Source organism: Arachis ipaensis, chromosome B1 (genome assembly GCF_059453495.1).
Source record: "Arachis ipaensis isolate K30076 ecotype BB chromosome B1, ASM5945349v1, whole genome shotgun sequence".
In the NCBI taxonomy this organism is placed as follows: Eukaryota; Viridiplantae; Streptophyta; class Magnoliopsida; order Fabales; family Fabaceae; genus Arachis; species Arachis ipaensis.
The window spans coordinates 74,965,178-74,979,541 of record NC_142436.1 but is presented as its reverse complement, the minus strand read 5'-3'; the positions used below and the strand labels follow the sequence as shown (position 1 = coordinate 74,979,541).

Here is a 14,364-nt window from a genome sequence, read left to right as displayed (position 1 = left end):
TCAAAGATTTCCAATTTCTCCATTACAGAGAGTGGCATGAGGTTTATCCCTGACCCCAGGTCACACACAGCCTTCTCAAAGGTCATGGTGCCTATGGTACAATGTATGAAGAGATTTTCGGGATCCGGTTTCTTCTGAGGTAATGTTTGCCTCATTAATGCATTTAGTTCATTGGTGAGTGGTGCACGAAATTACAATCACACTTTTGCAACTCCGCACAACTAACCAGCAAGTGCACTGGGTCGTCCAAGTAATACCTTACGTGAGTAAGGGTCGATCCCACGGAGATTGTCGGCTTGAAGCAAGCTATGGTTATCTTGTAACTCTTAGTCAGGATATCAATAATTCTCAGATTTAATTGTAAAAAGTAAAAGAACATGAATAAATACTTGTTATGCAGCAATGAGGAACAGGTTGAGGTTTTGGAGATGCTCTGTCCCCTGAATCTCTGCTTTTCTACTATCTTCTTCTTTACACACGCAAGACTCCTTCCATGGCAAGCTTTATGTTGGGCATCACCGTTGTCAATGGCTACTTCCCGTCCTCTCAGTGAAAATATTCCAAATGCGCTGTTACCGCACGGCTAATCATCTGTCGGATCTCGATCATACTGGAATAAGATCTATTGATCCTTTTGCGTCTGTCACACGCCCAACACTCGCGAGTTTGAAGCTCATCACAGTCATCCCTTCCCAGATCCTACTCGGAATACCACAGACAAGGTTTAGACTTTCCGGACCTCAGGAATGGCTGCCAATAATTCTAGCCTATACCACGAAGGTTCTAATCTTAGATTAGAAACCCAAGAGATACACATTCAAGCTTGATTGCATGTAGAACGGAAGTGGTTGTCAGGCACGCGTTCATAGGTGAGAATGATGATGATTGTCACGGATCATCACATTCATCAGGTTGAAGTGCGAATGAATATATTAGAATAGAAGCAAGCGTGATAGAATGGAAAACAGTAGTAATTGCATTAATTCATCGAAACACAGCAAAGCTCCTCACCCCCAACAATGGGGTTTAGAGACTCATACCGTAGAAGATACAATATGAAATGTGTAGAATGTCATGAGGTACAAGATGAATTACTAAAGGTAGTTTTTATAGTAAACTAGTGACCTAGGGTTACAGAAAATGAGTAAGCTAGGGTATTTAGTGTAAAAATCCACTTCCGGGGCCCACTTGATGTGTGATTGGGCTGAGCATTGAAGCTTTCATATGTAGAGACTTTTCTTGGAGTTAAACACCAGTTTTGTGCCAGTTTGGACGTTTAACTCCAGCTTTTATACCAGTTCTGGCGTTAAACGCCAAAATTCTTAAGCTAACTTGGAACGCCAGTTTGGGCCATCAAATCTTGGGCAAAGTATAGATTATTATATATTGCTGGAAAGCCCAGGATGTCTACTTTCCAACGCAATTAAGAGAACGCCAATTGGGCTTCTCTAGCTCTAGAAAATCCACTTCGAGTGTAGGGAGGTCAGAATCCAACAGCATCTGCAGTCCTTTTTCAGCCTCTGAATCAGATTTTTGCTCAGGTCCCTCAATTTCAGCCAGAAAATACTTGAAATCACAGAAAAACACACAATCTCATAGTAAAGTCTAGAAAAGTGAATTTTAAATAAAAACTAATAAAAATATAATAAAAACTAACTAAAATCTACTGAAAACATACTAAAAAAAATGCCAAAAAGCGTATAAATTATCCGCTCATCACAACACCAAACTTAAATTGTTGCTTGTCCCCAAGCAACTGAAAATCAAATAGGATAAAACGAAGAGAATATACAATGAATTCCAAAAACATCTATGAAGATCAGTCTTAATTAGATGAGCGGGGCTATTAGCTTTTTGCTTCTGAACAGTTTTGGCATCTCACTTCTTCCTTTGAAGTTTAGAATGATTGGCATCTATAGGAACTCAGAATTCAGATAGTGTTATTGATTCTCCTAGTTAAGTGTGTTGATTCTTGAACACAGCTACTTTATGAGTCTTGGCCATGACCCAAAGCATTTTATTTTCCAGTATTACCACCAGATACATAAATGCCACAGACACATAACTGGGTGAACCTTTTCAGATTGTGACTCAGCTTTGCTAGAGTCCCCAATTAGAGGTGTCTAGAGCTCTTAAGCACACTCTTTTTTGCTTTGGACCATGACTTTAACCGCTTAGTATCAAGTTTTCACTTGACACCTTCACGCCACAAGCACATGGTTAGGGACAGCTTGGTTTAGCCGCTTAGGCCAGGATTTTATTCCTGAGGGCCCTCCTATCCACTGATGCTCAATGCCTTGGATCTTTTTTATTACCCTTGTCTTTTGGTTTAAAGGGCTATTGGCTTCTTCTGCTTGCTTTTTCTTTCTTTTTCTTCTTTCTTTTTTTTTTCTGCATATCATCCTCTCTCTTTTTTTTTCTTTCTATTCACTGCTTTTTCTTGCTTCAAGAATCAATTTTTTGATTTTTCAGATTATCAATAACACTTCTCTTTTTCCATCATTCTTTCAAGAGCCAACAATTTTAACATTCATAAACAACAAATTCAAACATATGCACTGTTCAAGCATTCATTCAGAAAACAAGAGTATTGCCACCACATCAAAATAATTAAACTGTTTTAAAATTTGAAATTCATGTACTTCTTTTTCTTTTTCAATTAAAAACACTTTTTATTTAAGAAAGGTGATGGATTCATAGGACATTCATAGCTTTAAGACATAAACTTTAAATTTTATTAATCATGGAATGACAATAAGACTCAAAAATAAATATAAGAGCAAACTAATAATAATAGGAGACAGAAAAGTAAAAAAAAAATAGAAAAATAAATGACTCTTAAAATAGGCTTTTAATAATAAAGGTTATCACAGAGTTAGGACTCAACAACCTTGATTTTGAGAAGTGGATGCTCCCTCAATCTGTGGGGTGCTTGGTCCTTCAAGGGAGAGCTTCTGGCACTTCAGCTCCTGTAGCTCACGCCCTGCTTCTCCTGTTCCTTCAGCAGTTTGCAGAGCATGCAGTTTTGATTCTGCTGTTCTTCCTTATGTTATTCCATAGCTTCTTGCAGCTTGGTAACAGATGCTTCTAGGCGGATCCAGTAGTCAATTTCAGGAATTTCTGGGAGGAACTCCTGTGCCCTCCTTTTTATGGAGTTGTCTTGCACTTGTCCTTCCATTGACTTCTCGGTGATTGGGTGTTCGATTGGGATGAATTCATCTACTCCCATCCTCACCCCAGCATCTTTACATAGCAGAGAAATTAAGCTTGGGTAGGCCAGTTTGGCTTCAGTGGAGTTCTTGTTTGCAATTGTGTAAATCTCACAAGAAATCAGATGATGAATCTCCACTTCTTTTCCAAGCATAATACAATGAATCATCACTGCTCTTTTGACAGTAACCTCAGAGTGGTTGCTAGTGGGCAATATAGAACGCCCAATGAAGTCCAACCATCCTCTTACAACTGGTTTGAGATCTCCCTCTTGAGTTGGTTTGGGACACCTTTTGAATTGGTTATCCACTTAGTTCCAGGGAGGCATATGTCTGCTAGAACTTGATCCAACCCCTTATCTACTCTCACCATTCTCCTATTAAAGGATTCTGGATCATCTTGTAGTTGAGGCAATTTGAAGACCTCTCTTATTTTGTCCAGATGGAAGTAAATAAGCCTCTCTCTGACCATGGTTCGGTAGGTGTGAAAGGCGGTTCCAGTTATTCTCTGCTTATCTGTTAGCCATAGATTTGAGTAGAATTCCTGAACCATGTTTCTTCCAACCTTTGTTTCAGGATTAGCTAGAATTTCCCATCCTCTGTTTTGAATTTGCTCTTGGATCTGCGGAAATTCATCTTCTTTCAGATTGAATTTAACTTCCGGGATCACTGACCTCAGACCCATTATTTTATGGTAATGGTCTGCATGTTCTTTGGTTAGGAACCTCTCTTGATTCCAAAGACTCTTTGGAGTATTCTCTTTCTTGCCTCTTGATTTGGTTTGCTTTCCCTTAGGTGCCATGATCTTGATGAGTCTTAGCTCAGTGATCACGAAAAAACACACCAAACTTAGAGGTTTGCTTGCCTTCAAGCAAAAGAAAGGAAAGGGGAGAGAGAGGAGAAGAGGCAAATTCGAATAGTGGAGAGGAGGGAATGGCCGAATGTATATTTATAAGAGGAGGGGAGGCATTTCGAAAATTTTGAAAGAGATATGTCATAGAGATATGATTGATGGAAGAAAATAAAATCATGATATGAAAAAGATGAAATTTTCAATTGAAAAAGATATAAAGAGGTTAAATCTGATAATTTGGTTATGCATCTAAGAAATAAGAGATGATATGATGGGTTTGAAAAGATTTGAAAAGAAATTGAAAAGATACTTGAGTTTTTGAAGAAGATTTGGGAAGGATTTGCAAGAAAATTGAAAAAGAGATTTAGAGAATTGTTGAATTTTTGAAAATTGAGGGTGAATAATGAAAGTTTGAAACATGTTTATGCAGAAAATTATGAGTTAAAACATGAAAATTTGAAAAAAAATTTGAATTTGGAAACAAAATCTCCTCCCCCTGCCTTTCTGGCGTTAAACGCCCAGAATGGTATCCATTCTGGCGTTTAACACCCAATTGTTGGCCATTATGGGCGTTTAACGCCCAGCCAGGTACCCTGGCTGGCGTTAAACGCCAGAAACCCCTTTATCACTGGGCGTTTTGCTGAACGCGCAGGATGCTGCAATTCTGGCGTTAAACGCCCAGAATGGTACCAATTCTGGCGTTTAACGCCGAAAATGGTACCTTCACTGGCGTTAAACGCCCAGAATGGTACCCATTCTGGCGTTTAACGCCCAAAATGCCCTTTCCTGGCGTTTTCTTGTCAGCAAGCTCCTTTTCTCTGCTTTTTGCACTGAATCCTTCTATAACGCTGTGTTTAGCTGCTAATGGCTAGGTTGCCTCCCAGCAAGTGCTTCTTTATTGTCTTTAGCTGGACCTTTACTGAGCTTCATTCAAGCCTCAGTTTTGAGCATTCTTGCTCAAAATTACTTTCAAGATAATGTTTGATTCTTTGTCCATTAACAATGAACTTTTTGTCAGAATCAATATCTTGAAGCTCAACATATCCATATGGTGACACTCCTATAATCACATATGGTCCTCTCCACCGGGATTTTAATTTTCCGGGGAATAATCTGAGCCTAGAGTTGAACAGCAGAACTTTTTGTCCTGGCTCAAAGACTCTGGATGACAATTTTTTGTCATGCCACTTTTTTGCTTTTTCTTTATAAATTTTTGCATTTTCAAAAGCATTGAGTCTGAACTCCTCTAGCTCATTTAGTTGGAGCAATCTTTTCTCACCAGCTAACTTAGCATCGAGGTTTAGGAATCTGGTTGCCCAGTAGGCTTTATGTTCCAGTTCCACGGGCAGATGACAGGCCTTGCCATACACAAGCTGGTATGGAGAGGTTCCTATAGGAGTCTTGAATGCTGTTCTGTATGCCTACATAGCATCATCCAAGCTCTTTGCCCAATCCTTTCTACGGGCAATTACAGTCCGTTCCAGGATTCTTTTTAGCTCTCTATTAGAGACTTCAGCCTGCCCATTTGTCTGTGCATGATACGGAGTTGCTACTTTGTGGCTAATTCCATATCGGACCATGGCAGAGTAAAGCTGTTTATTACAGAAATGGGTGCCCCCATCACTGATTAGTACTATGGGAACCCCAAATCTGCTGAAAATATGTTTCTGGAGGAACTTCAGCACAGTCTTGGTATCATTAGTGGGTGTGGCAATTGCCTCCACCCATTTAGATACGTAGTCTACTGCCACCAGAATGTAAGTGTTTGAGTATGATGGTGGGAAAGGACCCATAAAGTCAATACCCCATACATCAAACAACTCAATCTCTAAGATCCCTTGTTGAGGCATAGCGTAACCATGAGGTAAGTTGCCAGCTCTTTGGCAACTGTCACAGTTACGCACAAACTCTCGAGCATCTCTATAGAGAGTAGGCCAGTAGAAGCCACATTGGAGGACTTTAGTGGCTGTGCGCTCACTTCTGAAGTGTCCTCCATACTTTGATCCATGGCAATACCACAGGATCTTCTATGCCTCCTCTCTAGGGACGCATCTGCAGATCATTCCGTCTGCACATCTCTTAAAGAGATATGGTTTATCCCACAAGTAGTACTTTGCATCAGAAATTAGTTTTTTCTTTTGCACCCTGCTGTACTCCTGGGGTATGAACCTCACAGCTTTATAATTTGCAATGTCTGCAAACCATGGTGCTTCCTGAATAGCAAAGAGTTGCTCATCTAGAAAGGTCTCAGAGATCTCAGTAGAAGGGAGGGACGCCCCAGCTACTGGTTCTATCCGGGACAGGTGATCAGCTACCTGGTTCTCTGTCCGTTTTCTATCTCTTATTTCTATATCAAACTCTTGCAGAAGCAACACCCATCTTATAAGCCTAGGTTTTGAATCCTGCTTTGTGAGTAAATATTTATGAGCAGCATGGTCAGTGTACAAAATCACTTTTGATCCTACTAAATAGGATATAAACTTGTCAATGGCATAAACCACTGCTAGCAGCTCTTTTTCTGTGGTTGTGTAATTCTTCTGTGCGTCATTTAGAATACGACTGGCATAGTAAATGACGTGCAGAAGCTTGTTATGCCTTTGTCCCAACACTGCACCAATGGCATGGTCACTGGTATCACACATTAATTCAAATGGTAATGTCCAGTCAGGTGCAGAGATGACTGGTGCTGGGACCAGCTTGGCTTTCAGGGTTTCAAACGCCTACAGAAACTCTGTGTCAAACACGAATGGCGTGTCAGCAGCTAGCAGGTTGCTTAGAGGTTTTATAATTTTTGAAAAATTCTTTATGAACCTCCTATAGAATCCTGCATGTCCCAGAAAGCTTCTGATTGCCTTAACATTGGCAGGTGGTGGTAATTTTTCAATCACCTCTACCTTGGCTTGATCCACCTCTATTCCCTTGCTTGAAATTTTGTGCCCAAGGACAATTTCTTCAGTCACCATAAAGTGATATTTTTCCAAGTTTAAGACCAGGTTAGTCTCTTGGCACCTTTTCAGGACAAGTGCTAGATGATCAAGACAGGAGCTGAATGAGTCTCCAAATACTGAGAAGTCATCCATGAAGACTTCCAGGAACTTCTCTACCATATCAGAGAGGATAGAGAGCATGCACCTTTGAAAGGTTTCAAGTGCATTGCACAGTCCAAAAGGCATTCTTCTGTAAGCAAATACTCCAGATGGACATGTGAATGCTGTTTTTTCTTGGTCTTGAGGATCCACTGCAATTTGGTTGTAGCCTGAATAGCCATCCAAAAAGCAGTAGTATTCATGGCCTGCTAGTCTCTCTAGCATCTGGTCTATGAATGGTAAAGGAAAATAATCCTTTCTGGTGGCTGTATTGAGCCTTCTGTAGTAAATACACATACGCCACCCTGTAACTGTTCTTGTGGGAACCAGTTCATTCTTTTCATTATGAACTACTGTCATGCCTCCCTTCTTGGGGACAACTTGGACAGGGCTCACCCAGGGGCTATCAGAAATAGGATAAATAATCCCAACCTCTAGTAACTTAGTGACCTCTTTCTGCACCACCTCCTTCATGGCTGGATTTAGCCGCCTCTGTGGTTGAACCACTGGCTTAGCATCATCCTCCAATAGGATCTTGTGCATACATCTTGCTGGGCTAATGCCCTTAAGATCACTTATGGACCACCCAAGAGCTGTCTTGTGTGTCCTTAGCACTTGAATTAGTGCTTTCTCTTCTTGTGGATTTAAAGCAGAGCTTATGATCAATGGAAAAGTGTCACCCTCTCCCAGAAATGCATATTTCAGGGATGGTGGTAGTGGTTTGAGCTCGGGTTTAGGAGGTTTCTCCTCTTCCTGAGGGATTTTTAGAGGTTCTTTTATTTCCTCTGGTTCCTCCAGATCAGGCTGAACATCTTTAAAGATGTCCTCTAGCTCTGATTCAAGACTCTCAGTCATATTGATCTCTTCCACCAAAGAGTCAATAATATCAGTGTTCATGCCATCATTTGATGTGTCTGGATGCTGCATAGCTTTGACAGCATTTAACTTGAACTCATCCTCATTGACTCTCAGGGTCACTTCCCCTTTTTGTACATCAATAAGAGTTCGTCCAGTTGCTAGGAAAGGTCTTCCTAAAATGAGAGTTGCACTCTTGTGCTCCTCCATTTCCAGCACTACAAAGTCAGTGGGAAAGGCAAATGGCCCAACCTTGACAATCATGTCCTCAATTATGCCTGATGGATATTTAATGGAGCCATCAGCAAGTTGAAGACATATCCGAGTTGGTTTGACTTCTTCAGTCAACCCAAGCTTTCTGATAGTAGATGTAGGTATTAGGTTGATACTTGCTCCAAGGTCACATAGAGCTATATTAGTACAAGTACCCTCTAATGTGCATGGTATCATAAAGCTTCCTGGATCTTGAAGCTTTTCTGGTAAGCTTTTCAGAATGGCTGCACTGCATTCTTCTGTGAGAAACACTTTTTCAGTTTCTTTCCAATCCTTCTTATAACTTAAGATCTCTTTCATGAACTTAGCCTAAGAGGGTATTTGCTCAAGTGCCTCTGCAAACGGGATCTTTATCTCAAGAGTCCTGAGATTGTCTGCAAAGTGGGCAAATTGTTTATCCTGTTCCGTTTGGCGGAGTTTCTGAGGATAAGGCATCTTGGCCTTATACTCTTCAACCTTAGTTGCTGCAGGTTTATTCCCTACAGAAGTGGTTGGAGAAGCCTTCTTAGAGGGGTTACTATTAGCACTTGCAGGTGTCTGATCCCTCATTGGCGTTTGAACACCAGGATTGGGTAAAGGATGGGCGTTTAACGCCAGCTTCCCACCTTTTTCTGGTGTTTGAACGCCATAACTGGGCAAGGAATGGGCGTTTAACGCCAACTTTTCTCCCTTTTCTGGCATTTGAACGCCAGAGTTATTCCTCTCTGGGCTCTTGCTATCCTCAGAGGGATTTTGGGCAGTGGTTTGATAATCCTCTATCATTTGTTCCTTTCTTGACTTTTTGCTACTTTGAACTGAATTATTCAATGTCTTCCCGCTCCTTAGTTGAACAGCTTGGCATTCTTCTGTTATCTGTTTAGATAGCTGCTGTCTTGTCTGATTTAATTGTGCTTCTATATTCTTGTTAGCATTTTTAGTGTCTTGGAGCATCTCCTTGAATTCTGCTAATTGTTTTGTCATTAGAAGTAATTGCTGATTTAGTTCAATAATCTGTTCTTGAGGATTATGATCAGTAGTTGCTACCATAGCTTCTTTTTCTTTGGAGGGCTCATTGCTTGAGTACAGATGTTGATTTCTAGCAACTGTATCTATAAGTTCTTGAGCCTCTTCAATTGTCTTTCTCATGTGTATAGATCCACCAGCTGAGTGGTCTAGAGACATTTGAGCTCTTTCTGTAAGCCCATAGTAGAAGATGTCTAACTGTACCCACTCTGAAAACATTTCAGCGGGGCATTTCCTTAGCATCCCTCTATACCTCTCCTAGGCATTATAAAGGGATTTATGATCCTCTTGTTTAAAGCCTTGGATGTCCAACCTTAGCTGTGTCATCCTTTTTGGAGGGTAAAATTGATTCAGAAATTTGTCTGATAACTGTCTCCATATTTTTATGCTTGCTGTGGGTTGGTTATTTAACCACCTCTTAGCTTGATCTTTTACAGTAAATGGAAACAGTAATAATCTGTAGACATCCTGATCCACTTCTTTATCACATACTGTGTCAGCAATTTGTAAAAACTGTGCCAGAAACTCAGTAGGTTCTTCCTATGGAAGACCGGAATACTGGCAATTTTGCTGCACCCTGATAATGAGCTGATGATTTAGCTCAAAACTGCTTGCTTTGATGGGAGGTATACAGATGCTACTCCCATATATAGCTGTAATGGGGTTGGCATATGACCCCAGAGTCCTTCTGGACTGTTCATTTCCACTTATATCCATGATAGAGAAAAGGGAATTGATATGAATTGTAAATAGATTATATATATATATATATATATATATATATATTTTAAGGTAACCGAAATTAAAATAAGCTAAAATAAAACAAAATAAAATAATTGAAAAATTGAATATAAATTCGAAAATTAGAAGAAATTGAAATAAAAGCAAATTGAAGACTAAATTAATTAATTAATTAAAAAGATTTTGAGATTAGCAATCAAAAAGATATGATTGAGGATTATTTTGAAAAAGATATGATTGAAAAGATATGATTGAAGAAATTAAAAAGATTTGATTTTTTTTTTTTTGAAAAAGATTTGAAAAGATCAATTTTTGAAATTAGAATTTTGACTTGATTAAAAAGAAAAGATATGATTTTGAAAATCTTTGACTACTTTAATGCTAAATTTTGAAAATTATGAGTAAAATAAGGAAAAAGATATTTTTTTATTTTTAAATTTTAATGAGGAAAGAGAAAAACAACAAAACGACACTAAGTTTAGAAATTTTAGATCAAAACAAAGAGAACAAATAAGAAAACTTTGAATGTCAAGATGAACACCAAGAACAAATTTTTGAAAAAAATCTTTAAGTAAATAAAAGCACAAAAACACACCAAACTTAAAATTTTTAGAAAATTAAACACAAATTTTCGAAAAATTAAAAGAAAACACAAAGAAGACACCAAACTTAGAATTTTTAAAGATGAAGAAACAACTAAGAGTATGCAAATTTGAAAAACTAAAAGAAAGTAAAAGCATGCAATTGACACCAAACTTAAAATATGAAACTAAACTCAAATAAAAGACTCTAAACCAACAAAAATAAAATATTCCTAATCTAAGCAACAAGATAAACCGTCAGTTGTCCAAACTCGAACAATCCCCGGTAACGGCGCCAAAAACTTGGTGCACGAAATTACAATCACACTTTTGCAACTCCGCACAACTAACCTGCAAGTGCACTGGGTCGTCCAAGTAATACCTTACGTGAGTAAGGGTCGATCCCACGGAGATTGTCGGCTTGAAGCAAGCTATGGTTATCTTGTAACTCTTAGTCAGAATATCAATAATTCTTAGATTTAATTGTAAAAAGTAAAAGAACATGAATAAATACTTGTTATGCAGTAATGAGGAACAGGTTGAGGTTTTGGAGATGCTCTGTCCCCTGAATCTCTGCTTTCCTACTATCTTCTTCTTCACACACGCAAGGCTGCTTCCATGGCAAGCTTTATGTTGGGCATCACCGTTGTCAATGGCTACTTCCCGTTCTCTCAGTGAAAATATTCCAAATGCATTGTCACCGCACGGCTAATCATCTGTCGGATCTCGATCATGCTGGAATAGGATCCATTGATCCTTTTGCGTCTGTCACACGCCCAACACTCGCGAGTTTGAAGCTCGTCACAGTCATCCCTTCCCAGATCCTACTCGGAATACCACAGACAAGGTTTAGACTTTCCGGACCTCAGGAATGGCTGCCAATAATTCTAGCCTATACCACGAAGGTTCTAATCTTAGATTAGAAACCCAAGAGATACACATTCAAGCTTGATTGCATGTAGAACAGAAGTGGTTGTCAGGCACACGTTCATAGGTGAGAATGATGATGATTGTCAAAGATCATCACATTCATCAGGTTGAAGTGCGAATGAATATCTTAGAATAGAAGCAAGCGTGATAGAATGGAAAACATTAGTAATTGCATTAATTCATTGAAACACAGCAGAGCTCCTCACCCCCAACAATGTGGTTTAGAGACTCATGCCGTAGAAGATACAATATGAAACATGTAGAATGTCATGAGATACAAAATGAATTACTAAAAGTAGTTTTTATAGTAAACTAGTGACCTAGGGTTACAGAAAATGAGTAAGCTAGGGTGTTTAGTGTAAAAATCCACTTCCGGGGCCACTTGGTGTGTGATTGGGCTGAGCATTGAAGCTTTCATATGTAGAGACTTTTTTTGGAGTTAAACGCCAGTTTTTGTGCCAGTTTGGGCATTTAACTCCAGCTTTTATGCCAGTTCTGGCGTTAAACGCCAGAATTCTTAAGCTGAATTGGAACACCGTTTGGGCCATCAAATCTTGGGTAAAGTATGAACTATTATATATTGCAGGAAATCCCAGGATGTCTACTTTTCAACGCAATTGAGAGCACGCCAATTGGGCTTCGGTAGCTCCAGAAAATCTACTTCGAGTGCAGGGAGGTCAGAATCCAACAGCATCTGCAATCCTTTTTTAGCCTCTGAATCAGATTTTTGCTCAGGTCCCTCAATTTCAGCCAGAAAATACCTGAAATCACAAAAAAACACACAAACTCATAGTAAAGTCCAGAAAAGTGAATTTTAAATAAAAACTAATAAAAATATAATAAAAACTAACTAAAATCTACTGAAAATATACTAAAAATAATGCCAAAAAGCGTATAAATTATCTGCTCATCAGTGAGCAAGGGGGTTCATTCTCCCAAGTCTCATTACCAAATAACTTGGCATTCAGCTTCATGATTGCTCCTAGATATTTAACAACTTGCTGTTCAGTGATGTCTTCATCCACTTCAGAGGAAGAATATTCATCAGAGCTCATGAATGGCAGAAGGAAGTTCAATGGAATCTCTATGGTCTCTGTATGAGCCTCAGATTCCCTTGGTTCCTCAAAGGGAAACTCCTTTCTGTCCAGAGGACGTCCCATGAGGCTTTTCTCACTGGGACTCACGTCCTCCTCACTCTCTCCAAGTTTGGCCATGTTGGTCATAGTTATGGCCTTGCGCTCTCTCTTGGGATTTTCTTCTGTATTGCTTGGGAGAGTACTGGGAGGAGTTTCAGTAATCTTCTTACTCAGCTGACCCACCTGTGCCTCCAAATTTCTAATGGAGGACCTTGTTTTATTCATGAAACTTAGTGTGGTCTTGGATAGATCAGAGACTATGGTTGCGAGGCCAGAATGACTCTATTCAGAATTCTTTGTCTGTTGCTGAGAAGATGATAGAAAAGGCTTACTATTGCTAAACCTATTTCTTCCACCATTATTATTGAAGCCTTGCTGAGGCTTCTGTTGGTCCTTCCATGAGAGATTAGGATGATTCCTCCATGAAGGATTGTAGGTGTTTCCATAGGGTTCTCCCATGTAATTCACCTCTGCCATTGCAGGGTTCTCAGGATCATAAGCTTCTTCTTCAAAAGATGCTTCTTTAGTACTGTTGGATGCAGCTTGCAATCCATTCTGACTCTAAGAAATCATATTGACTTGCTGAGTCAATATTTTGTTCTGAGCCAATATGACATTCAGAGTATCAATTTCAAGAACTCCCTTCTTCTGAGGCATCCCATTTTTCATAGGATTCCTCTCAGAGGTGTAAATGAACTGGTTATTTGCAACCATTTCAATGAGTTTTTGAGCTTCTGCAGGGGTTTTCAGATGAAGAGATCCTCCTGCAGAATGGTCTAATGACATTTTTGACAACTCAGACAGACCATCATAGAATATACATATGATGCTCCATTATGGAAGCATGTCAGTAGGACACCTTTTGATCAATTACTTATATCTTTCCCAAGCTTCATAGAGGGACTCACCTTCCTTCTGTCTGAAGGTTTAGATTTCCACTCTAAGCTTACTCATCTTTTGAGGTGGAAAAAATTTGGCCAGGAAAGCACTGACCAGCGTTTCCCAAGAGTTCAGGCTTTCCTTAGGTTGTAAATCCAACCATGTTCTAGCTCTATCTCTTACAGCAAAAGGGAAAAGCATAAGCCTGTAGACCTCGGGATCAACTCCATTGGTCTTGACAGTGTCACAGATTTGCAAGAATTCAGCTAAGAACTTATGAGGATCTTCTAATGGAAGTCCATGAAACTTGCAATTCTGTTGCATTAGAGAAACTAATTGAGGCTTAAGCTCAAAGTTGTTTACTCCAATGGCAGGAATTGAGATTCTTCTTGCACAGAAATCAGAAGAGGGTGCAATGAAGTCACCAAGCATCTTTCTTGCATTGTTGGCATTGTTGTTATTTTCGGCTACCATGTCTTCTTCTTTTTTGAAAATTTCTGTTAGGTCCTCTCCAGAGAGTTGTGCTTTAGCTTCTCTTAGCTTCCTCTTCAAGGTCCTTTCAGGTTCAAGATTAGCTTCAACAAGAATGCCTTTGTCCTTGTTCCTGCTTATATGAAAGAGAAGAGAACAAGAAAGTATGGAATCCTCTATGTCACAGTATAGAGATTCCTTTATGTGAGTAGAAGAAAAGAGGAGAGAATAATTCGAACACGGAGAGGGGGAGAGGGTTCAAATTTTTTTTAAGAAGAAGAGATGTGTTAGTAAATAAATAAATAAATAGAAAGAGATGAGAGAGAGATGAATTCGAATATAATTAAA

The 14,364-nt window shown here is 39.3% G+C and overlaps 1 non-coding gene across 1 annotated transcript; it reads left to right on the top strand.

Annotated features, from left to right (window-relative positions):
- The first annotated feature begins 13,506 nt into the window (after positions 1-13,506).
- On the top strand, positions 13,507-13,614 carry LOC148577061 (small nucleolar RNA R71). The gene has a single exon (XR_015904590.1). It is a non-coding gene; the product is annotated as a small nucleolar RNA R71 (small nucleolar RNA).
- The last annotated feature ends 750 nt before the right edge of the window (positions 13,615-14,364 follow it).